Source organism: Trachypithecus francoisi, unplaced genomic scaffold (assembly GCF_009764315.1).
Source record: "Trachypithecus francoisi isolate TF-2019V2 unplaced genomic scaffold, Tfra_2.0 Lachesis_group17, whole genome shotgun sequence".
In the NCBI taxonomy this organism is placed as follows: domain Eukaryota; kingdom Metazoa; phylum Chordata; class Mammalia; order Primates; family Cercopithecidae; genus Trachypithecus; species Trachypithecus francoisi.
In genome coordinates, this window is record NW_022681462.1 from 85,943,140 (window position 1) to 85,969,813 (window position 26,674).

At 44.5% G+C, this 26,674-nt stretch overlaps 1 long non-coding RNA gene across 6 annotated transcripts; it reads right to left on the reverse strand.

The window, feature by feature from the left end:
* Positions 1–780: 780 nt before the first annotated feature.
* LOC117062636 lies at positions 781–25,649 on the reverse strand. Of its 6 annotated transcripts, none has more exons than XR_004428477.1 (7): positions 25,558–25,649; positions 25,274–25,348; positions 23,849–24,486; positions 21,475–21,697; positions 14,566–14,603; positions 12,100–12,348; positions 781–5,137 (listed from the first exon to the last, which is right to left on the reverse strand). It is a non-coding gene; the product is annotated as an uncharacterized LOC117062636 (long non-coding RNA). The 6 variants fall into 6 exon arrangements; XR_004428476.1 differs by adding an exon at positions 24,589–24,707 and having other exon boundaries at positions 25,274–25,626; XR_004428478.1 differs by adding an exon at positions 15,725–15,791 and having other exon boundaries at positions 21,563–21,697; positions 25,274–25,625.
* Between the last annotated feature and the right edge of the window lie 1,025 nt (positions 25,650–26,674).

Consider the following 26,674-nt stretch of genomic DNA (forward strand, 5'->3'; position numbering starts at 1 on the left):
GAATTGCACATAAAATGTAAGACACCAATACAAACAAATAATTTTAAGTGGCTTCAGCTGTGCCTTTGCCCACAATTTAGAAAAGAACCTAAGATGTTCTCTGTGATGAACACTGACCTGCACTCAGGTACATCTTTCACCCACGACTGGGCAGGTCACTATTCTCATCAGACTAACAGTTTTCAGTTTTTAGTGACTGTTGCTCTATTATCCAGCCTGAGTGGCCATTTTCCAAAAGTAACATGTAACCTATAATAAAAGAACATCAAATTCACTGTTGCTCAGTGTTGAAAATAACACTACTGATGAGGGGAATAGAACAGCATCTTTCCTCCAGAGACTAAAATCTTCCTTTGGACCAAATCAGACAGTCAGATAATCACGAGGCTGCATTGCATCATCTATTCCTCCTTGGGGATTGCTTGAAGGGGCTTCACTTTGGTGCTGCAGTGGCCTATGCTGAGGAACATTATAAGGAATGACTTTATACTTGCAGCTGCGTGTACCATTTAATGTCATAGCACACACCGTTCACTGTATCACTTTGTCTATTATTATTATTATTTTTTTGAAATGGAGTTTCACTCTTGTTGCCCAGGCTGGAGTGCAGGGGCGTGATCTCGGCTCACCACAACCTCCACCTCCCAGGTTCAAGCGATTCTCCTGCCTCAGCCTCCTGAGTAGCTGGGATTACAGGCATGCACCACTACACCCAGCTAATTTTGTATTTTTAGTAGAGAAAGGGTTTCTCCGTGTTGGTCAGGCAGGCTGGTCTCGAACTCCTGACCTCAGGTGATCTGCCCACCTCGGCCTCCCAAAGTGCTGGGATTACAGGTGTGAGCCACCGCACCCACCCTGTCTTCTTTTCACTTGCCTTCATGAAGAACTTTTGTCTCTGGACTCAAAAGCAGAACTTCGTTGGTTCTTCTGAGTAACTTTTGCTTTTGTTGGTTTGGGGGCAGTGCAATTCATGCAATTGAGTCTCTTTCCTTCATCATTGGCGGCTAGAAAACTTAGGACCAAATATGCCTTATATTTCTGCCAAATATAGTAGAATTTATGGCACACAAGTTGAGTAAAGACCTTGTTTCTGGCCCCATCTTACATTTCGTATCCTTATATTTCTTTCATTTTAATCTTTACTTACTTATCTGAGCACTGCATTGTAAAGCATGATACAGCCATTATATTATGCACTGACTTCATGGTTTGTCTTTTGCCCTATCCCTTTAATTTTTGTATGTGGGGCTAGTTCCTCCTCTTTTCCCAGATGACATTTCTTAGTGAGCTTTAACACTTTTTCAGAGACTCTGTACAAGTCTCTGCTCCTACACTTCTGCTTTGTCATCTGAACAGACACCACTTCCTTTGTATTATGCTTACTTGAAAAATGCAACTCTTATGACTTTTAATTTTGGCCAATAATGCAGATACTGAGAAATATTTTGCCCTATGATTTATCAAGGGCAGTCTTGCCTATGCTGAAGTTCAGTAAGGATGTGAAGACATTCCTTAGTCAATAAACCTTGGCTAGCTTTATCTGGATGCTAACACAATGTCATTTAATATAGGAGGGTGTTTGTATATGGTTTCTCTGAATCCTTAATAGTGTAGTTTTAAGAGACTGGAAAGGCAAGGCAGGGAGACCTGGGTCCATAGCAGAAGTCCACCTCCTTTCTCTTGTGTTTAGAGCAAACCTGAGAGACTTGGGGGCGCTTCCAGGACCCAGTGCCTTTGTGATTTTTTTCTTGTCTGTTATTCTGGTCTGAGGCTTGGGACTTTCTTCTCTCTCAGATGAAAGAGTGCCTTTGGTCCTTGGAAAAAAACAAAGACCCCATAGAAACCCAGAGAGACAATTTACAAAGGCCCCAACTCATGGGAACTTTGTGGTGTTTTTCTACTCTAGACATAAGGACAGGAATCCCCCAGAACCATTTTTTTTTCTGGGCAAGGGCCCAGGGAACAGTTGGCTGTGGGAAGTCGGGGAGATATGGGGATGCAGGTTCAGAGAGGAGGGGTGTCGTTTCCTAAAGCTTAAAGTGATGAAGCAGCAGTAGATCTGAATGATGAGAAGTTCTGTTTGGGATCTTTTTCATTTGATGTGGAACTACCAAGTAAAGATGCATTCACAGGCATTCAGACCTGGAATTCTAAAAGGACATGGCAGCCTATAGACACAGGCATTAACAACTATAAACCTCAAATCCAGCAGTATTTGTTGTTTTCCTCTAGCAGGTTACCTAGTTTTCATTTTCAAGAGCACACAGAGAGTAAGTTTCAGATGACACACAGGAGGATTTCAAAATAACAACACTGAGGCCTTCATACAATGCACGTGACCAGGAACTCCTGAGTGGTATGTATCTTTTCTGTTATTGCACAACAAATTATCTTAAATTCAGTGGCTTTACAAAGCACATATTTATCATCTCACAGTGTCTGCTCAGCTGGGTTCTCTTCTCAGAGTCTCATAAGGTGCAGTTGAGGTATCTGTCAGGCTGAGATCTCATCTGGAAGCTTAACTGGGGAAGATTCTGCCTCCAAGCTTGTTCTGGTTGATGGTAGAATCATTTTCCCTTGTGTTTTTGGACCGAGGGCCCCAGATTCTTGTTGGCTAATAGTTTGAGGCTACCCTCAGTAACTAGAAGTCCTCACCATTCATAGAGCCCCTTGTGGGCTTTTCCAACATGGCCACTTATTCCATCAAGCCAGCAAGGAGAGTTTCTAGTTAAATCTGCTAACAAGAGGGAGTCTCATAAAATGCAATGTAATCCTGTAAGTGACAGCTCATCCTTTTGCCATATTCTGTTGGTTAGAGGCAAGTCACAGGTCCTGCCCACACTCAAGGGAAGGGACTGTACAGGATGTGAACAGGAGCTGGAGATCATGGAGGGTCACTTCATTGTTTGCCACATTGTCCATGGATGGGAGACACATGGAAAAATAATTGAAAAGCCATCTCTAAGGGATAAGCATGGCAATATGAGATACAAGTATATTCAACATATATTCTGGCATGGAAAGTCAGATAAGACATGCAAAAGATTAGGAGTTTTGGCAATGACGTGGGGAAAATAAGTTTTCCAGTGTACCCATTAATCACTTCCCTAGTGTTGCTCCTTGGTAAATAATTTCATCGGTAAAATTCTGTTGCGATAGTCTCCATCATCTATTTTAGACGTCTTAGGGTGAAAGAGGGAGACTCAAATAAGCCAGCCTGACAATAATCCTCAACAGGTATTATCTAGGGTATTCTTGAAAGATTTTATTGGCTTTGGAGCTGAACATCGAGTGGGCACAGTGATTGGCCAAAGAATATTTTAGTTGATTGATGTCCCCACTTTCGAAAAGAATGGAGTTGGTGAAATTCTGGAAAATTCTGGAAAGATCTAAAACTATTTACAATTTAATAATCAAAGACCTATATGAAATATCAAATACATGCTAGGTGCTAAAAATCAGATCACAGATATCCAATTCATTAATAGCCTCCACAACAAGATGTCTAACCACTAAACACATAAAGCTTTGGCCTCAGTTGTTCCTCCTGTGGCCTAACTAACCTCCCATCCCAGCATTTCCCCTGCAAGAGCTGCTGGAGGCTTTTCAGAGCTGCCCATGCAAGGGGGTTATGCATTTTCATCTCAATCTTGTCTCCCCACGACACAACCATCTGCTCCGCAACACACACCTTGGGCACCAGGGACAGGACACTGGTTGGGATGTGAAATTGAGTCTGGGGACATTTTCTCTTGACATCTCAGAATTCATCATACATCCAAAACAATAAAGACAAACATGCCTGTTTATCAGGAGCCCTGCTAGCATGGCTGCAAATATTTGTTTCGGTAATTCTGAGACTTCAAATATGTTTGATAGTGACTGAAGCTAGTCTACTTGGGTGAACAGCTTCTGCAAAGCCAGATCCCACAAGGTAGGTGATGGTGAGAAGGCCCTGTTACCCCACCATAAACCAGCAGAGGACATGCTGATTTCTATCTGTCCAAAGAAACAAGCATGTAAGAAAGCAGGCAGATTCCCTGTCAACAAACAAAGGGGACAGAAGCTGCAAGAAAAATCTGTCAAGCCAGCCAAGGTAGAAGAGGTGGAATGTGGAGGACAGATAGATAAACATTTCATTTCAGGCTTTGAAGATGGACCTTTAGATGTCCTTGTCCCTTTTTGGTTGGTTGGTTGGTTGGTTGGTTGGTTGGTTGGTTGGTTTTCTGAATGCAGGGGTGTTTGGGGAAGCATGGTACCATTTTGAAAAACAGTAAGTAGGAGATTTTTGTTAAAAGACAGCCCCAGGTCTAAACGCTAGCTTTGCCAATCATTTGCTGCCCACCTTTCAAAAAAATCCACTCTTATCCTTTTAAATCTGTTTTCTCATCTGCTTAGAAGTGAAAATTTTTAAAGTACTTATTCTCCCAGGGTTATTGCAATAGGATCAGCACAGTGCAGAAGTGTCCTACACTTTGCAGAATTGCAGGACTAAAGCCAGCCTTGGTCCATCACACACACACTTTCACTCTCCCTATGCCTGGAAATTGAAGTCTGTGATGAGAAGGGGACTGGGCCAAACTCTCTCTACCAGGAAGACTCAGTATGGGTAATGCCTCCTGTCCATACCTGACAGGCAGGGAAGACAGAGCTGAAAAGCACACATGCCCACAGTCTTGCCTGTGATTGAGGAGCCTGATAGTGGTGGGTGGGGCTGAAGGGGAGAGGGCCAGGCCTAGAGCAGGTGCAGGACTGGCTGGGGCAACTTCACTCTCATTCCCTGAAAGGACCCCCCTGGACCCAGCCATTGACAGCTCCAATTTAACCTACAGTCACCCCTAGATCTGTGTGCCACCTCTTGTCCTCTGCTGCTGGGCAGCAGAATGGCCCATTATCTCAAGTGCTCAGACACGTTGCAGAGGAGAGAGATGGCAGTGGAGATGGCCACGGGCTGGCCAAGGGCGCTCAGTCATTCCCATGCAGATCGGCAGGTCTGTGCCTGTGTATTGGTAAAGGCCCTCTCTCTGTGCATCCAGAAACTTCATGGACATATTTGTTTACTCCATTTGCCGATATGCAGTTTGCATAATATTGAATCTGGAAAGGACACCGCATCCACTGACAGGAGTTTTCCCAGCTGGAAAAAAGAAAAAAAGGAGAAAAAAAGGATGAAAGAATCCAGCTTTACATTTGGGGGTAAAAATAAAGACACCAACAGTATGTGCCAGGCTGTCTGATGGATGGTTCATGGCACGGGGAAGGGCACGTCTACGGTCAGGCCATGCTCCCACAGCCAACGTACTGTTGGATGGCTTTCTCGTAAACACTCTTGGCAGCTCCGGGGATGGCACTTTTGGTAAAAAGGATGTACTGGGACAAAACATGGGCCTTCAGCCAAGACGCATTTCTTCCTATAAAATGGAAAACATGCACATGTCAGGATGCAAAGAGCCAAACCTCTCCAAGAGTGGAGGTGTCCCCCTCTTTAGCATCCCTGGAGGAGAAGAGGACAAGAAAGAGCTGGGCTTTGACCTGGGATGCCCGTCAGGGAGCAGAGAATGCATAGCAGCCCCTCTGCACCAGGGCAGGCTTTTCCATTAGGTGCCTTTTGCCAGCTTGCTTATATTCTCAGATTGCTTAAATACCTAGCTCAACACTTAAATACCTAGCTCAATCACAGGGCACGATAAGGCCCTTCCAAATTTGTAAAAGCAAAGGCACAAAAGCACAAAGCCAAGGTCAGTGGAAAGAAGCCCACCAGGGATGTGCTCCACAGGCCCCAGACAACCATTCTCCTGGATGCTCTCTTCTCACTTAGACCAATAGCAGCCCCTTCTCGTCACAGACCCCTCCTCCCGCCACTGCAGGTGCTGGTGAGCTGTGGGGACTTACACCTTGTCCAAACATCACTCTATACACGATCCCCTGGGCCCTTCTTATGCAGTTTGTGGTCCTTGGAGCAATATCAGCATCCCTTGACAGTTGGTTAGACATGCGGTCTCAGGCCCCGCCCCAGAGCTGTTGACTCAGGAAGGAACTGCTGGTTCACAAGATGCCCAGGTGACTTGTGTGCTTACTAATGAGATAATAGGACATGCTCATAATTGGACATGGATGCCTTCTTCAGGGTCCTGAACCTGAGGAGAATGGATAACCAGCAAGGCATGAAACAAGAAAGTCCCCCCGCCCCAGGTCACAGCCCTGAGCTTAGGTTAAAGGTACTTTGGAATATAGACCCCATGAACCCAGCATCCCAGTTATCCCAGTCATCCAATCTTTATGGTAAGGAAGCATCCACTCACAATCCTGCCCCATCTTAAAACCTTCCCAGAAGAAGGCAGACTGTGGAACAAAAATCCAGAATGATTTATGACCATACTTGAAAGTTCAAATGAGGGGGAAAAAAAAATAATCAGATCTGGGATTATTTATTGGGAATTTCTCAATCTTTAGCCAGAGTTTGGCTTTACCTCCTCTAAGGACAAAAGTTCAGGTCCTGTGCAGTCAGGGTGAAGTTTGAAATTAAAGATGGCTGTGTCCATTGCGGGGGGACATCCACTGCCCAGGCCACACCGCAGGAGGGCTGGCCCAGCATCAGAGATTCTAGTTGGTACCTTCGCTTGGTTCTTTCAACGCTGTTGCTCTTGTCTGTTCCCTGGAATCTGCAGAATGTATGAGCTCATTCCTGGGCAGATCACCAAGCTCTGCAGATGACTCAGTGACAAGCGCTCATCAGAAGCAAAGTAGCCTTGCACACTAGCAAGGCTCACAAACCTGAAGCCTCCCTTAACGCTTATTGTGATGATGACAGAAGGGCCCATCACAACCCATCAATGGTCATCAAGCACAACTGTGTGCCCACAGTGTTATTCTGGGAGAAGCATTTCTCCACAGGCTCCCCAACAGGACCTCGGCCGTAACTATTACAGCCATCTCACTTTGTATAGTGGGCGTGGCAACTGGAAATGCCTGTTCTGTGATTTTACCTGGTTCTCTTGTGCTTATAACCTTGCAAGAGCAATGGGAACAGAATTATGTTTACTATAGATATGACATATAAGTATTTTAGAGAGTTTGTTTGGCATCATACACATAGATTGTAGAATTGCAATTCTGGCCCATCGCATGCATTTAACATTCATTATGCTTAGAAACTAAAGCCCAGGATGAGAATTGGACTTGAATAAATATCCAGAAATGGTATTGCTGGATCATATGGTGATTCTATTTTTAATGTTGAGGAACCTCTGTACTGCTTTCCATAATGGCCATACCAACTTGCATTCCCATCAACAGTGTACCAGGTTCTCTTTTCTATACATCCTTGCCAATGCTTATCTTCTTGGTTTTTTTTTGTTTGTTTGTTTTTGTTTTTAAATAATAGCCATTCTCATAGGCATGAGGAGATATCCGTTGTGGTTTTTATTTATATTTCCCTGATCACTGATGCATGTCTTTTTTGGAGAAATGTCTGTTGAGGTTCTTTGCTCATTTTTTAATGACTCATTTTGTTTGTTTGGTTTTTTGCTGTTGAGTTGTCTGTGTTCCTTATACATTTTGAATATTAACCCCTGATCAGATGTATAGTTTGCAAATATTTTCTGCCATTCTGTAGGTTTTTTTTTTTCATTTTGCCAATTGTTTCCTTTGCTGTACAGAAGCTTCCTAGCTTGACACAATTCTGCTTATTTATTTTGGCTTTTGTTGCCTGTGTTCATGGTGTTATATCCAAAAATGTATTTACAAGACCACTGTCACAGAGCTTTTCTCCTGTGTTTTCTTCTAGAGGTTTTATGTTTTCAGGTGTTACATTTAAGTCTTGAGTCCATTTTGAGTTAATTTTTGTGTATGGTATAAGGATCCAATTTCACTCTTTTGCATGTAGAGATCTGGTTTTCCCAACTCCATTTATTGAAGAAACTATTCTTTCCCCAGTTTGTATTCTTGGTGCTCTTGTTGAAAATCAGTTAACCTTACATGCATAGATTTATTTCTTGGCTCTTTATTTTGTCCCATTGGTCTGTATGTCTATATTTATACTAGCACTATACAGTTTTGATTACTATAGCTTTGTAATGTAATTTGAAATCTGGAAATATGAGGCCTCAGCTTTTTTCTTCATATTTATTCAAAGGAATTTAAATCAGCATTAGAATCTCAAAGACTAACTACACTCCCATGTTCATTGCAGCATTATTCACAATAGTCAAGAAATGGACACAACCTGAGTGTCCATTGATGGATAAATGGATACATAAAATGTAGTATATGTATGCAATAAAATATTATTCAGCCTTAAAAAAGAGGAAAATCCTGCCATGTGTAATAACATGGAGGGACCTGTAGTACATCATGTGAAGTGAAAAAAGCCATGCACAGAAAGACAAATACTGCATGATCTCACTTATCTATGGAATCTAAATTAGTCAAACATATATAAGTAGTAGAAGGGTAGTTGTCGGGGGTTGGGGGAGAGGAAATGGGAAATGGGGATAGGATGGTCAAAGGGTACAGTTTCTGGAGATCTACTATACCATATACAGCTTATAGCTCACGACAATGTATTGTATTCTTAAAATTTGCTAAGAGGGTAGATCTTATGTTAAGTGTTCTTACCACAAATAATAATAATAGAAACAAAAGGGGCATGGAAGCCTTGGGAGGTGATGGATATGTCTGCGGCCTTGAAGAGGGTGATGGTTTTATGGATGGACACTTATTCCCAAACTCATTAAGTTGTATATATTAAATATACATATAGTTCCTTACATGTCAACCATGCCTCAATAAAGTAGTTTTGTTGTTGTTGTTGTTGTTGTTTGAGACAGACGGAGCCTCGCTGTTTTGCCCAGGCTGGAATGCAGTGGGACGATCTAGGCTCACTTCAAGCTCCACCTCCCGGGTTCATGCCATTCTCCTGCCTCAGCCTCCAAAGTAGCTGGGACTACAGGCGCCCGCCACCACACCTGGCTAACTTTTTGTATTTGTAGTAGAGACAGGGTTTTGCCGTGTTAGCCGGGATGGTCTCGATCTCCTGACCTCGTGAGCTGCCCACCTCAGCCTCCCAAAGTGCTGGGATTACAGGTGTGAGCCACCATGCCCCGCCAATAAAGTAGTTTTAAAATAAAAAAGAAGGGGACTTGGACAGGTAAACTGTGCAAGTTTTGTTTTGTTCTTAAGGGCACAACAGTCATAGGGTTACAGCTGTTTTACATTTTCTTTCAAGCAAAAATTATTAGAGCATATTTCACCATATAAAGCTGTGTAGCCTTGGTTATCATTGTCCCATGTGTTCAGGTAGATCCAAAATGACTTTCTGAAGAGAATCTTGGCCTTACCTACAGGTACATCCTGGCTTATCTCCAAAAGGAGATATAAGAGCTTTCTATTCAGGCAGGAGTTCTTGTAAGGTGACACAATTTTGACAAGAGTATGTTAATCTTACTCCCACCTTGGGTGACTGTTAAAACATAAGGCTCTACACCTCCCTACTTCCCTGCAACAGAGAATATTTGCACTCCTGCTAGTTGTCAGGGAATGTAACCTTGAACTTAGTGCTACTCAAACCTTTCAATTCCTCTTGATTGAGAGGAATTGTGTTTAGGGAGTATTTCCCAGCAGTGAATTGTATTCGCTAAGGTAATGCTAGCGGTTCTAACAGATAAATACTGAATTCCCAGTTGCTTAACACAATAGAAGTTAGTTTCTCATGTACATCACAGTCCAGTTAAGGTTTTCCGGTTCCATGTCCTTCCTCCAGGCCTCCAGGAGCCCAGGCTTCTTCTTTCCTGTGACTCTACCCTCCTGTGGGTCCTAATATCCTTTTCCTTCCAGACAACAGATAGGGAAAGGGGTTTTAGACCAAACACATTTACTTTCCAACCACTTCTGCCCACATTCAGTCTCGAGGCCACACCCAGTTGCAATGAAGGCTGGGAAAAGCACTCATGGTAAGTGTTGAGGAGGGAGGGAGACAGGCTTTGGTGAACTCACAGTAGTTCCGCACAAAAATGCATTGATCTAAATCATTTAAACTGACCCCAGATTATGCCAGTTTATCTGAGTGCTGAGTATATGGGAAGCATTGTATGCTGCACAATAGCTATAGAATAGCTGGAGATAAGCCCTCAGTCTAAACAGAGGCAGGAAAGGAAACTCTGGGTGCATGGGTAGGGAGGATTTTACACCAGAGTCCTGCTGAGGATAGCATTGAGACCGGATGATGTCTCTTTTCAAGAAGATGAGCTTCTCTCAGGCCTCTGAATGGTACAGTAATGTCTCCCACCCTGCTTCTAGCTCCTGCTTGTTTTTGTTTAATTACACTGTGATTCCTGTAACCACTGTGCTTCCCTCTTGACCTAGGCTGTTGGGAAGCTTAGATTCCAATCAATACAGCCCATCTCTAGCAATTATGCAAAACCCTAAGGGATGCACTTTTTGAACCCACTTCATACCTGATTCCATTCATCTTTCCTATTCTTACTTCTCCTCTGCCTCATGTTTTGGAATCTTTTATGTCATCTTGCCATCATCCAACTATCTTTGTAAACTACATCCCATCCATTCAAGGAATAAAATGGAATACAACCAAATAAATAAATAACAACAGACTGACAGACAGAATACAGGGGTAGTTATGATGCAGGAACTGCTAGAGAAAATTGGAAACACTTTCCATTTTCCTTCTCTTCTTGCCACGGTGTTGGCCTTATGGGTGTGGCTTCTTCATTGTGGTCGCTCTTAGTGAGCAAGGCTCTTCCTTGGGCTCCAGGCATCTGCTGCACACACAGCGTTGGGCAGTCTTCAAGAAGACACTTTCTCAGCTCTCCAAATGCCCACAAACTCGAGGAAAAGCCTTCTCCAATTTCTCAAGGGGATGGGAATCTTTGGGTTTCTCCTTGATGTACGGGGGTGGTAGTGTCACTGGTATGTCTCCCACCATGTTTCTCCCTGTGTCTGCGCATCACGGGCACACCTCTGCTACCCAGCAGTTGTTCTAAAGCCCTACCTTCGAGGTCCTTCTGAGCTCATGGGCAGATTAGCCAAGGGGCAGCATAGCCCACTGGTGAAGAACAAGACTTAAAGAAGCATTGCTCAGCATGGTGGCTACTAAGCACTAGAAATGAAACTAGTCTGAACTGACATGTGCTGTTAAGTGTGAAATACACACTAATTTTGAAGAGTTAGTAGGAAAGAATATATCACATTAATACTTTTCAATATTGATTACATGTCAAAATGATAACATTTTAGATTGGTAGAGAAAAAAGTTATTACAGTTAATTTCCCTGTTTATTTTTAAAATGTGTTTAATGTAGCTACTACAGAATTTTTAATTATGTAGTGAACTTGTCATTGGTACCTCCCATCTTATTTGTATTGTGCGGTGTTGTTCTAGAGCCAGACTAACTGGATCTGAATCTTACCTCAGCTACTTGATAGCTGTGTGACTTTGGCCATGTTATGTAACCTCTCTGGGTCTTAGTTTCTTCATTTCTCCTTTTTTAAAATGGGGAGTATAGTGGTTGTGAGGATTAAATAATTAATTTTGTAAAACAATTGGAACAATGACTAGTGCACATTAAATGCTAGATTAGTGTCAAACAAAATACAAATTAGGAAGTGTCCTTTCAGGACCCCCTCCCTGGGGCATTCCAGGGCCTGAGATGCCCTCTCATCCTTGTGTGGGTGCTGAGTACATCTAGGAGAAAGTGCCTCTGTGGGCCGAGAAGACAGGAAACAGAATTGTGAAAATAAAAGTACACTCATCCCTGGATTGATTACCTTTAGATGCAGAAGTGATCACCCATGGCAATTCCAATCAGAAGCAGGAAATTAATTAACAAGGAGAAGAGGCAGGTCAAGACCAAGTGCCAGTGCGGTGGAAGTTGTGAGTGGGGAAAGTTACCAGAGTTGACCAAGGAAGAAGTCGCCTGTGGAAACTTGCCCCTGAATGCTATGGCCCCACAGCCCTCACCCTGCCCTTGGCTGAGCTGACCACGGGCCTCATTTGAGTTCCTTCTAGTTCTGTCTCTCGGGCCTGAATGACCAGCCATTTGTCTCAATAAACTTTCCCTCAACTGCCCAAGTTTTACTCACCTGTACATTTATCATGTGGTCGGTGGGAAATAATTCCTTTCTCACTGGAGGACACTTCCTTATCTGAGATCACAATTTTTTCAGTGTTTTACAAACAGGTGGAAAGGTTGCTGCCTCCATCATGCCACGGCCCATTTTCCATCATTATCACTTCTTGGCTTTAAGATGGTGCTTTATTCTGATCAGATATCCAAAGTGAAAGATAAATAATCCCCAGAAGTCACTGCTTTAGACATGATCACCTAACACCTGGGTAGGAATTAAAAAGACTAGAATTAGAGAGGAAGGGCCAGATACCAACAGGCACCAAAGATCATTTTGCATTTATCCTCCTTCTTAGGAGAAGGTCTTCACAGGTTTCCCCCACTGCCTTCAGCTCCACCTTGACCTCTTCCCCAGACACTCAGTAAGCATGTTGTGCTAGAGATGCACACACTCCAGTCCATCTGAAGCAGGCTCTCTCCCCACTCCTACAGAACAAAGGCAGACAAGAGCTTACAGCCTGAGAAATCGGGATCTAAACTCTTATATCAAGATCCCCAGGCACCTACGTGTGATACTTTTTCCCTCTCCCTGCCCAAGTTATCGCTTGGCAATGATGATCCTCAGGCAGAGTACAAAGGCATTCGTGTCTCTGGCCTTGTACTCCTTTTGCTCTCAGATGGGAATAATAATTCATGCTATGTCATAGTTTTATCACAAAGTGCTAATAAAACAACATGCATGAAAGTGCTTTGACATAGTGCTTTGACATCAATGAGGTTCAAAGGACAAAGACTAAACCCACATGTGTCCCTTATGTTTTGAGACTCTGCATAATTAGCATTTAAGAAAACCCTGCCTGACCTGCTTTTCCACTTCTCCCAGTGAGGCACTGCAATACTCTCTTCATCGTTAGTAATTTTAAATTGTCAGCTGGGCCACAGTTCTCAAGGTCACCTTGGTGGCCTTCTTCTGGCACCTCTCATAGGGAATTTTCTCAGCCCCCTCCTCTTGCAGTAACCCAGACACTCTCATCTTACCTCCCACATCACACTTTGCTTCCTGGTGGCAGCACCTGTTCTGATTTACTCTGACATTTGCCTTCCCTCCTGACCAACAGTGCCTAGCACAGTGCTATGAACAGAAAACACCAACAAATATTTCCTGTAGAAAAGAGCAATACAGTCTCCAAAGAAAAAATAAGCTCTTCTGCATCGTTGGGTATGGTTTAAAAAGTGCAAGGTCAGCTCTTACACACCTACACACACACACTTCATTAGGAAGAACAGGGCCTTTGGGCTCCAGTTTACCTGGAATTGTATCTAACCTCTCACCACAAAGCTTCTGATGGGCGCTTGGTCATTAGGATTTGTCCTGACATCTTGGAAAAGCCTGAGCTTCATGTTAAAAGGGGGAAAGTGAGGATTCCATGACTCTACCTGCATTCAGCTTTAAGTCTTTGTTAGAGAACAAAGACTTTAGGGAACTGTCTGTATTGTGTGGGTTCTGTTTTCAAGGACAAAAAATATTAACTTAAGGGGAAAATGTCATTTTCAGAATTTTCTTTAGTAAAATTAAATCTTACCTGGAGCAACTTTTCTTTCTCAAGCAGAGAAGTTCAATCACCCACCCCCAGCCCTCTGAATAGCAACTAAGAAAGAAAAAAACATTTTTCTGTTCTGAGATTATTAGTGATCAAGGGCACTAAAGAGGGGGCATATGAGCAGCTGGCTAACAGATATTTGTTTATGATGCTTGAATCTGCTGCTTAGGAGAAGCTGGGAGGGGCTGTATGGGAAGGAAATGGTCAGGGGGTGAAAATATTCTAAGTACACATGACGACACTGACACCTTGCCCATGGAGAACATATGAAAGAGCAAGAACTCACAGTGTCTGGCCAGGTGTACCTGACAATCCATATACTTGCAACACCAATCATGGTGTAGCATCCTGGTGAGCTTGAAAGAGGCCCTACCCTGTCCCTACAGCCCAAAAGGGCTCAAGTTCAGGTCTGGTGGATTTTCTGTTCCAGTAGCCCACCTTCCACCACCTCCTTTACCTTCCAGTATGCCCCTCCCCACACACCTGCACCCTGCCTGTCCCCTAAGGCTCCTCCCTCTTGCCATGTGACTTGGCCAATTTACATCTTAAGCAGCTACAATTTCCCTTCTGGGAGGCACGGGAGATTCCGTGCTCATGTATCATTCCTTGGCCCCATACTCAAGCTCTCAGCCTTCTTTCCTCACAGCACAGCCCAACAACCTAGTACTTTTTGTCTTGCACCTGGTATACTGGGGGTTCTCACTCCATTTCTATCCTCTTCATCCTCTTTCAATCCCTTAACAACACAGCCCTCAATGACTTCAAGAAGCCAACAAAGAGTGGCAAAGACTCCCCAAGTAAATTATAGAAGAATGTAGTAGAAGACACAAAGATTCAGTTACATTCATAAGGAACCCATTTATTCATCAGCAAAGACTCACCAAAAGATCCGTGAAAAGAATTCAGAGGTCCAATGAACCTAGATAGGAAAAAAAGGCTCTCTTTATTTTCACAACCTTCTCACTGAACTCTAGCATTTCCTTCAATTATGAATGCGGGCAATAAACCACAGTTTTAGCAATATCTATGATTTGCCAAAGTAGAAATCAGATTTTTAATATATTATGATTGTTAAAGATTTTTTTCAAGCATATGACAGTTATTAGGCCTCCAAAGAGATCTTGCTTTGTAATGACTTAATAAAGAAGCACACGTATGACTGTACCACATACTTGTTTTATTTATATTTTGATAAATGTATTTCAATATAATTAACTTCCTTTGCAACTCTATGTATTTTATATTATGTGCATTTAAAAATGTGATTCTGAGAATGAGTCCACGGACCTCATCAGATGCCAAAGGAGTCTATGGAAAAAAGGAAAACACTGGTTGAGAACTCATCCCTCTCCCCACCCTCTATAACTCCTGTGCATGCCCCTACCCCAAAGATTCCTGTGACAGGGTCTTAAGCTGCACTGTAGGTCTCTGAACACTTGGACTTGAGTTATCCTAATGCCTCTAGAAGTGATAAATATCCATGCTCGTGTCAAAAGCTGGAAACTCAAAAAGTTTATATGCAGGCCGGGTGCAGTGGTTCACACCTGTAATCCCAGCATTTTGGGAGGCCAAGGTGGGTGATCACCTGAGGTCAGGAGCTCAAAACCAGCCTGGCCAACATGGTGAGACCCCATCTCTATGAAAAATACAAAAATTAGCCAAGCATAATGGCATGCACCTGTAGTCCTGTAGTCCCAGCTACTGGGGAAGCTGAGGCAGGAGAATCGCTTGAACCCAGGAGGTGGAGGTTGCAGTAAGCTGAGATCGCACCACTGCTCCCCAGCCTGAGCAACAGAGTGAGACTCCATCTAAAAAAATTAAAAACTTTATATGCAGCACAGGAGTGGGAAGAGAGGAGTGGGAAGGACTGAGGCGCCAGGACCCCTAGTTTCTGGAGGTCTTCAGAGCTCTGTTTCTCTGGAGCAGGGCTAGGCAGCCTCTGCCCTGACCCGGTGGCAGCCAGGCCACCTGTGTCATGCCCACAGGCAGGGAGTCAGAGGGGTCCATCAGAAAAGCCACCTCTTCAAAGGCCCAGCCCACCTGAAAATACACCTCCAGTCATGAGGTACCTACTGATTCCAGACCAATGAGGGCAACGTTCTCATCCCTTTCAGGAAAAGAAGAAGAAATTCTTTTGTGAACATAATTCTAAACTGGGTGAGAGATATTGTTAGCTACTCAATTCCCTACCCCTCACACTAATTAAACAAGCACTTTGGGTTAATTAATTTGTAGGAAAGGACTATATTGCTGAGTGTACATTTTTTTTTCTGGGTTTAAACTGCTCTACTTCTCAAGTTAAAATTACTTTGCTTCAACTTTTCTTTCTTTCTCTCACCTTTAACTTGAAGTCTGTTTGCATGTTTTCTTTTTGCAGTTTGGAAAAAAATTTAGGAGGAATAGAAAGAAAGGTTATTTGGTCCTTTGAAGAGAGAAATCCTGCTCATGGATTTTCTGCATTTAATTCATTGGAGAGAAAAGAGTGATTGAGTGAACAGAGTGGGAAAGGGAGGGACGAAGAAAGGCAAAGGGGGCTTTAATCTTCTCCCAGTGGAGGCAGGGCAGCTGCCTCCACAATCCAGGGCACCTGGGACCCACGAGCCTTTGGAGACCCTCCCACAGCCAGGCCATGCTCACCTGACCAGAGAACACTGGGCCACAGCTTCCTAAAACAGCCGAGAAGAGGGGAGCATTGGGCTCAGCCAGAAATGCTCCTGCCCTCCCGGTGCTCACTGCCTCAGGCACTTTGATCAGAGGAAGAAAAGCTAAGAACTAAGAAATCATTCTGAGCTCAAGCTGAGAGGGGGAGAGCTGATAAACCAGGGAAATACTCTTTGTAACATGAGCTTGTATTTCTTCCTTCATCTTTAGGCATAAAGAGAGGAGGCAAAATTCACGGTCATCAATACTGGGTGATAGATGCTCAGAACTTCTGGGTCAGCTCAAGGGCTCACTCCAGCCTGCAAAAGGGAAAACACCTAACACAGGGCATGCCTTGAGCTGAATACACGCAGACTCCCACTGCCACTTCCCACTGCAGAGCCCTCTGGAAATGTACTCCTGACTTTGGGCAGGGTCAAGATGTCAAAGGGCTGGGAGTCCCACAGGTCAGCATTTGGGGTTCATTTCAGTTCAGTTTATGAAAATCAGAAACTTTAGCACTTACTAAGTGACAGGCGTTGTACTATAGAAATCTAGGACTAAAAGATCTATAGCAGATGGGGTGCCCACACAGCTGTAAACTACCTGAACCGGGCCTGGTTAATATCCTCTATAACTACCCAATTATAACTAATTGATAAATATATTATAACTAATTGATAAATGGTATAAAGAATTATAACTAATTTATAAATATATTATAACTAATTGATAAATGGTATAAAGACTGTATTCACCAGGTCAAGGATGGCAAAGATGAGTGAGTGATTAACTGGGACAAGTGATGTCCAGGATGACTTCATGGTAGAGATGATATGCTGAGTTTTGATGAATGAAAAGGAGTTCCTCAGCAAAACACAGGGGAAATGATCCTCCATACAAGAGGAAGAACCCATGCTAACACACAGAGGTGCGAACCATCATGCTGTGTTCAGCAGTTAGGGTTGACTAGAGTATGATGTCCGGGGAGGTGGGAAGACAAGAGAGATGAGTCTGGAGTCAGGCAGTTAGGGCTGATTAGAGTATGATGTCTGGGGAGGTGGGAAGACAAGAGAGATGAGTCTGGGATCAGGTCAGTAAAAGCCTGTGCCACACCAAGGCTTGGGATTTTATCCTGGTGGAGTGGTTTTAAACAGAAAGTCACATGATCAGAAGTGTATGGATGTGAGTGTGCTATGCACACACATGCTGGCAACAGAATCAGAATGATATGCAATGTAATGATTTTCTTTTCGGACATGCTGATTTTAAAGCACCTCCTAGGGACATGGAGGGAGCAGTGGGATATGTGGCCCCACGGCTCAGGAAGGGAATCTGTGCTGGGGATGCAGATTTGGAGGCTGCCAGACTGATGGTGGTAGTGGAAATCACAATGAGGAAGAAACAGCTGTGAGATCGCACCTCTGGACTCTGACTCAGCTGGGGAGCTCACTGCTCTGGAAATTCCTAGAACATCGGGCTTTAAAGAGTCCATCGAGATTAGCCTTCAGCCCTCATTTTACAGATGCAGGAGCTGAAGACTGGTGGCAGCTCTGGCCCTAGGTTTCTGGTCCCTGACTCCCTCCCTGGTCTCAGACCTGACCTGTTGCCCCACTGTATCTAAAATAGGACAAGGGAAGGAAGAGAAAGGGGAGATAAGAAGGATGAGGTGGCAAAGGTTTGATTTAGAGGGAGTCAGTCGCAGCCAAAAAGATGAGGTGAAGACAAAGGATATTAACCAGGCCCAGTTCAGGCAGTAGGAGGAAGAGAAGGAAGCTGTAGCTCCCCACTAAATGGAGGAAAGCCTCAACCCCTTTCCTGCACTTAACGAATCTCACTCAGCTCTGATAAGGGAGCTGCCATCTCTTCCAAGAAGCCTTTCCAACAAGCAGAGACAGAGCCACCTCTCCCTTCCCTAACCTACATTGGTATTTCTTGCATGGCGGTTTCCATATTTGGTCATGAATTGAAATTATTCATGGGCATGTCTCACATTGCTCTTGACTGTGGATTGATGGATATCATTGCCTGAGCCCCTAGAACTGAGCGTGGGCAGCCCTGCTACAGAGCGGGGGCTCAGTAGATGAAGCTGGAGGAGTCAAGGCTCACTGGGAGGACACAAGAGGGCAAGGCCGGCAGAACAAGATCCATGGATTTAAAAAGTGAGTAGACAGACAAGGAAAACCAGAACAGAGTTTGAGAAATACATGGAGTTGCCATCTCCCTGGAGGCCTATCCCAGCTCCCGCTGAGTCACAGGCTGAAGAAAGCCCAGGTGATTTGACACCCATCATACCAGCTCTGGCAGAGGCAGGACGGGTTGATCTAATAGATATTTTCCAGCCTTCATGTCTATTATCCCCAAACAAAATGACATGTGCTTCTGAGTAGTTCCTCTCTGGTTATGTGCACTATAATTAAGCACATAGTACACACCCACCTCAGTCTGCACAGAGAGGGTGGGGAAGCCAACCCTGGCACAGCAAAGCTGACTCACTGAATCAATGCAAAGTTTCTACATCAGACTGCTGGCTCTCAAACTCATCTGTCTCATGATGGCCTCTGAGAACTCTCAGTTAAGTTCCATTCAAGACCCCAGGGAGTTGGGGAGGGGCACTGGGCCAGGAGGAGTGGTGCCAGGACTCCAGCCTCTGTTCTGTCACTAAATGGCACCCTTTTTCTCATCTTGGGATCTCCATTTGTTCATCTGGTCTACCCACCTGTCTACTCTCTCTACTCATGAGCCCGGGTTATTCATGGTTGCTGCCCCTGTGTTGCTCTGACATTGGACCCTTAGGGCTCCAGCAGTCCCCAGAGCCCCATGACAGCCCCACCCAGGTCTGTCCAGAGGTTGCTTTGTAGATCCCAGCAGGGGCATTCAGTAGGGCCTGGAATCACAGCATGATTCCTCTCCCAGACCTGGTCCTAGCCCAGGCTGGAATCTATGACTCTTTTCAGGGATACTAGGTACTGTGTTGATTCAGTCTTGTCCACCCAGAAAACCCAAGGTCCTCTGCCAGGCTGCAACAAGCTGAAGAACCCTTATTGCAGACCCTTAAAGAGGTCCCTGGTGACCAACCTCCCAAGGCTGTCTCTGCTGATTTCAAGCACCAAGACGTGCCCTGGGGCTTCTTCACCACACTGTAACCAGACTCAGGACACCTAATACCTTCAAAGCTCCTTCCTGCTAGGTCTTTTAGGAACAGATCATGTGCATCTCCTTTAGCCCTGGGCTGACCCCAACATCTCATGCCAACCATCTCCCAGAGTCTGTGTGATTTTGGCTGGCCAAGTCCAGGCCAGATTTAGGGAAGGAAGATTGTGGGAGGAGAGATTGAGTGGCATCCAGCAGTCGTAGCATGACATTTGACATCTGTAGAGTGTCCCTAAGCAATCAGACCTCCTGTCCCCATCCTGGAAAGTTGCCATATGTGCAATACAGTGAAACAGGAGACCATGGCTCTGCCAAAACCCAGAGAAACACCTTCAGACTGGGGAGTAAAGCTCAGCATTAAGTTCTGTGGGGAGGAGGCCTGAGGATCTGACTCCCCACTGGGGTTGCAAAGTCCTTCCCTGAGCCCCAGGCCTTCCCCTTTGCCATCTCTTCCTTCTCTGGAGAAGCTGAGGTCAGTGTCTTGCACCCAGGAGTACCAGCAGTCTGTCCAGACCAATCAAGAATCTGCTTCAGATGGGGAAAACCCACTACTACCCATCCCGGCCTCTAGTCTCAATGATTTCAACTGCCAGAAAAAAAAAATATATGCAAATCAGGGCCAAATTGAAAATCTGTTCATCACTTCTTCTGGTGCCTGGGGTCCCTTGTTGGGGAATTTTTAAATGGCTCATCTCATCTGAAGCCAAAGAAGAGAGAGGAGACAGATGGAGTCATGCATTTTTACAGATATTCTTAAGAATTGTCCTTGTGGAAACCCCTCTGCCCATCTATGCTGTGGTGGGGAAGTCTCATTCCATGACCTGCTCTTACTAAAGATATTTCTCCCTGCACCTGACAGCTCCGGCATGCTTCTGTGGGGACTCGCTTGCACAGTGGCCTTCAGGAGAGGCATTTCTCATACCACTGGCTCAGAAAAACCCAAGGCTTGCTTATCGAAAAAGCAATCTTTCTGCTGCCCAACAGAATGCAGAGCATTGGTTTTAATATCCATCACAGCTACCCCCAAAAAAAACGTCCACCAGTAGAGGCACTTCTTGTCAATTAAAACTGACTCCACCCAAAAAGTGGAAAAAGTGGTGTGAGCCAGGCTCTAGCCAACACATTTATCACGTGTCTACACAAATGGAAGATCTAATTTAAAGAGCCCTGGGGATTCCCTTTGCATGAGATCTTCTGAGCAGAAAGTCTTATGGGCATTGAATTTGGCTGCAGAATTTGACTCAAGGTCTGGTCTTCAAATACCCTGCAAAAGGAGCGGGCTCTCAGAGGCTGCCCTTGGGACCATGATCACTTAGCAAAGCCCTCCCTTCACTCGGTGTAGTAGTCAGGGCTCTCCAGAGAAACAGAATCAATAGGATATAAATATACACAGAGAGAAAAAGAGAGATTTATTTTAAGGAATTGGCTCATGGGATTGTGAGGGGCTGGCAAGTCCAAAATCTGCAGGGTAAGTCAGCAGGCTGATAATTCAGGTAAGAGTTATGTTGCAGGCTTGACTCTAAATTCTGCAGGGCAGCAGGCTAGAAATTCAGGCAGAGTGTCTATGTCACAGTCTCGAGGAGAGTCTTCTCTTTCTCTTTGAAAAAACTTTGTCTTTGTTCTTAAAGCCTTCAACTGATTGGATGAGACCCACTCACATTATGTAGGGTGATTGGCTTTATTCAAAGTCTATGATTTAAATTACACATTTAACAAATACCTTTGAAGCAACATCTAGGCTGATGTTTGACCAAATGACTGAGCACCATAGCCTAGCCAGGATGACACGTAAATTAACCATCACACTTAGCACGTTCCTTCCACACCCTGGCCACACACCTAGCCGCTCTGCCCCACCTGCACCCCGGCAGTGCCTGGCTCCCTCTCCTTGGGCACGTATGCTCACTCGCAGTTCTGTGCTTTCTCAAGCTGCCTCTCCCTCTCGCACCGGATGGCACTCCTCCCCACTCCCTCACCTGTTCAAACCCTCCCTTCACCCTCTAACACCCAACTCCAGCTCCACTTCTCTGATGGAGTCTCCCTCCTGGAATGTCCATAGCCAGTAGCCAGACTTGGATCACACACCTCCTGAACTTCTCCTTTTTCCTCCTTTTGTCTCATTTCTGAATTAAGAGATTGGTACACACACCTCCACCTCCCATCTAGAGGAGGGCTGGGAAGACGAAATGGATGCAATCACCTGACTGAAGAGGATTTTCTCTGCAAAGAAAGCATAATGATGGTAAATGTTGGATTAAAAAACAAATGAACAAAATCAAAACAGAAAAAGGGAAAGTCATGAAAACTTAGAGGTTGTTCTGATTGAATTGAGCTATAAACAAAAGTTGAAGAGAGGTCTGTTAAAGAAGGTGAGTTCATTGTAGATAAATACATTAAATAGCTCCCATTCAAGCTAATTGTGAAAATGCAAGTTATTCTCTGGCCCTGCAATGGGAGTCACCTCAGAACTGCAGATGGCGTTTCCGGCAGACATGGGGACAACATTAAGGGAGGACTGAGTGAGTCACTCCATGGAGACCTGTCCAAGCAAATGAGTTCGAAGTTCTGCTTTTAATCGATTCAGTGTGTAATATCACCGGGCAGCATTTCATCTGAAGATGAGGACAGCATTGATTATCAGACAGGGAGCCCTGAGGAGCAAGGGGTCTGCGCCAGAGCAAAGGGCCAAAGCCAGTTTCAAGAGGGGGGCACTGGCCGCTTTACCAGGATGAGTACAACTCCCAGTGCAAACTCCAACCCCTGACAGGCAGGAGGGCCTAGAGCCAGCCCACTGGGAGCCAGTCACTAGCTTGCAGGAAAGAGTGGGAGAGGAGGGAGATCCACAAAGACTAGGGGCATTTCTGAATGACAGAGTATGGCAAATCTCAATGTTAGCTGTATTCTCAATTAATTATTAATATTGTTGAGCATGAAAACGTGTTACATGCCCTGTGCTAAATGCTGTATAAATAGCAGACAGCCCAGGATCATGCCTGTAGGGGTGCACTCTATAGCAGGGAAGAAAAACACTGGGCAAGTCCAGGTTGAGAATCCCTTATCCAAAATGCTTGGGACCAGAAGTGTTTTGGATTTCAAATTTTTTCAGATTTTGAAATATGTGCATACACCTAGTGAAATACCTGCAATATCAGATCAACTTAACTCTCAAAATTCATTTATGTTTCATATATGCCTTGGACACAGAGGCTGAAGGCAATTTTATACAATGTTTTTAATAACTGTGCATGAAAGTTTGTGTGAAGTATTTATATGTGGACTTCTCCACTTATAATGTCATGTTGGCACTCAGAAAATTCAAATTTTGGAATATGTCAGATTTCAGATTTTTGGATTAGGTATACTCAACCTATACTACACATACTTGCCAAGATAAATCAGGTTGAACCACACACAACTTTGTTTTTTGTGTCTTGTACTTTTTTTGTGTCTTGCATTTTGCTTTTTGAGACAGGGTCTCACTTTGTTGCTCAGACTGGAGTGCAGTGGCGCAGTCACAGCTCACTGCGGTCTCAACCCCCTGGGCTCAAATCATCCTTCTGACTCAGCCTCCCAAAGTGCTGGGATTACAGGCGTGAGCCACCAGGCCCAGCCTGAACACAATTTTTAAAGGGCATAGTGACATCATGGGAGCAGCTGGCTTGTCCTTGCTGAGGATGTGGAGGGAATTGCAGGAATGCTTGCTTCTCTACAAACAGGAGGCTCCCAGCACTGCCTTTGCTCCTTATCCCTCCCTGCTCCCGGTGGGCTTTCAGAGCCTCAGTCCAGCCTGGGGAGGGATAGTGGCAGATCTTAGACTGGATTAGATATGCCTCCTACATGTTCCTTTCGTGATCTGTGATGTCCCCCACCAGCACCACCCTTCCATAGAACTTCTTATGCTATATTTTAATTGTTTCATTGCCAGTCTCATCCATTGAAAAACAAGCTCCTTGCAGGCAGAGGTATGTCAATCTCATTCAAATTTTACCTCCAGAACCAACAGAGAATATGAGACTCTGCTAGCCACGATTTCAAGTGCTGCCTGCTGAATGCATGTTTAGAAAAACTTCACTAATAATGATAGCTGCCAGTGTTTGAATAGGCATTGTGTGTCACATGCTGCTAAGTGCTTGGCAAATATTGGCTCATTTAGCCTTTGCAATAGTCTTTTGAGTCTGGCATTATTATCCCTATCAAGCAATTAAGGGATGCCCCGAAGTTCAGAGAAACTAAGTAATCTGCCCAAGGTCACACAGCGTGAGACTAGATTCAAACTCAGAACCGTCCGTGGACCCCACAGGTGCTAGTGTGAGGTCTTCTGGAATGAGAGCATAATCTACAGATGCACAAGGTGAGAAAATTCCTTCTCACCAGATGCAGAATGAATCCAAGGAGCTTTGAGCTCTCAACAAATTCAACAGTAAATCCTGCCTTCCAGTTTGCCATTGCCGGGGAGAGAGGTACCCTCTCATCTTCCTCAGTGTAGCAGCTGTTTTAGGACCTCTTGCTTGCAGAGGAAGTGAAAAGTAGTGGTCGGCACACTCCAGTGAGTTGTTAAAGCAGCTCTGTGTAAATGTCCAGAGCAGGGCTGAGATGCAGGCCTGCCTTTGGAATGGCTTTCAGACCCCTGGATGAAGACCCCTTCTGCCTGCAAGGAGCTTGTTATTCAATGGATGAGACTGGCAATGAAAGACATGGAAGGCAGGATTTACAGCTGTCAAAATGGAAAGCTCCCAGAAATGGGGCTCCTAAGCCTGCAGGATCCTCTGTAAGGAGGTAAAAGCAGGGGCCAGACTCCACTCGTCTTCTCCAGGAGAAAAAGGAAAAACCTAAGCCAGGACGTCAGGAGGCAGCCAGCCAAATAAAGTGGAAGGAGGCAGAGGTGTCCGTCATCAATGTCCCTCCTCCAGGTTATCAGCATCCCTCTTAGTCTCATCAGGGCTTCTCTCCAAAACTCAGGGTTAGCAACATGCAGCAAATCTGAGAGCTAGTTCCAGACCCAATTGGGTCTGGGGAAGGAAGCAGAGAGAGAAACAGAGCATGTCACAGGTGAGGGTCAGGCACAAACTGACAGTCTAGAGGCATGGGCACAAAAGTGGCAAGTGATTTACCTGCTGTCACACTGCAATTCTTAAGTGGAATGTGCTAAAACAATCTAGAGTGCTCTGCCTGTGGAGGTATGCGTCTCCCTAAAGAGCCACTTCAGCCTACTGCTTCTCCCTGTGGAAAACTAAGAGAGGAGTTTGTCATCACGGAAATAAAGGAAAGAAGCTTGCTCATTTCATCACAAAAACTCCAGCGAGCCTATGGCAAATGGTCTCAATTCTTCCTTCCACCTGATTTATACCAAAGCCATTGTTCACCCTGATAGTGTTCAGTATATCACTGGAATGAACACTGTGCATCCTGGCATTTCACCCTCTGCAGCCTCATAGAAAAATGGATGCTAATGAAGAGACCTTCCATGTTTTCCTAAGAAGACTATCACTTCTGATAATATAGAGGGCTTCAACAGATCATTAAAAGCAATAAATCAATGCAATTTATTAAATACAACAAGCACTTTCTTAGACAAGTGCTCAGAAATACTCCAGAATAGCAAGTCACCAGCACTCAGCATGAGAACAGGTGCCCGTGGTCACTTACTTAGTATCAACAAAGGTTCAACAAATAGTTCAAGAACAGATTTATAGCCAGGAACAGTGACCTTCACAATCACCCCACCCCACCCCAATCCCAAAAGGGGTCTCCCTAGGCAGATTCTCACTGTTACTCTTCGGACAGAGCTCCACTTACCATCCTTTCCACAGAAACACTCAGGTTGGCCCTTGAGACAGAGCTATCCAGTGTTCGAGTGAAACAGGGCAAGTTCTATCAGGCAAAGAAAAGCATGGATGAGGTGAGGTCAAACATAGTGAGTCTGGAGAATGTGGGGATTAACCCTCCAGTCTGCCCATTCTCTGCTCAGAGAAGGAGCAGAGAAGGGGGTCTTCATCCAGGAATCTGAAAGCCATTCCAAAGGCAAGCCTGCATCTCAGCCCTGCTCTGGACATTTACACAGAGCTGCTTTAACAACTCACTGGAGTGTGCCGACCACTACTTTTCATTTCCTCTGCAAGCAAGAGGTCCTAAAACAGCTGTTACACTGAGGAAGATGAGAGGGTACCTCTCTCCCCGGCAATGGCAAACTGGAATTGTCATTTCCTCACCCAGATCCCTTCTTATCTTTCTCTCCAGTAAGGCCACTGAAAAGAGAAGAGTCATGGCAAGCTTGCTGTGAGGTCATGGTGCAGAGCATGACCTGAGGGCAAGCTCCTCCCCAGGCAAAGAGCCTTTGTGAAAACACTTACCTTCCTGTGTCATTCATTCCCACCACCTCCTTCCCTTCCTCCCTCCCTCCATCCATCCATCCATCAATCCATCCACCCATATCTCCCTCCATTCATCTTTCCACTCACCAATCCACCCATCCATCTATCCACCAATCCATACATTCATCTATCCACTCATCTATTCACCAACTCATTTATCCAACAATCCATCCACCCTGCAAACACTGAGGGCTCCACGACATAAAAGGCTCTGTGGGGATGCAGAGAGTTTCTCAAGGATCTAGGGTATAAAGCAAGTGATAAAATAGCCTGTTGACCAGTCATATGATGGAATAGGCTGAGCTTGGCAGGCAGTTACCCCTGTGTCCTCATCTCAGCTGTGAGTCCTTGGGTAAGTTATCAAACCTCTCAGTGCCTCCAATGCTAAATGTGGAAAAAAGGAATAATATACCTACCTAATAGGTTATCTGTGAAGATTACATGAGATAATGAAGTGTTTCCCAAAGCATGAGAAAACACACCATCAGTGGTACAGGAAAATTTTAGTTGGCACAGGGAAAACTGTTATTTAAAATAGATACTTTAGCAAAAAATTAACCAAACATCAAACTTATAACTTCACAGATATTACTTACGATAAATCTAAAGTTTAGATTTAGTTTACATACAGTGAGAAAGTTCATTGCAACACACGTTACCAAGAAAAGACTTATATTCAGAATATATAAGAATTTCTGCAAATCAACAAAAACATTTTTTTAAAAAAAGAAAAACAGATAAAAGACTTGAACAGTCACTCACAAAAGAAAGTATCCAAATGGTCACTGTGAAAATATAACTAATCTTAGTAGTAATCGGGGAATGC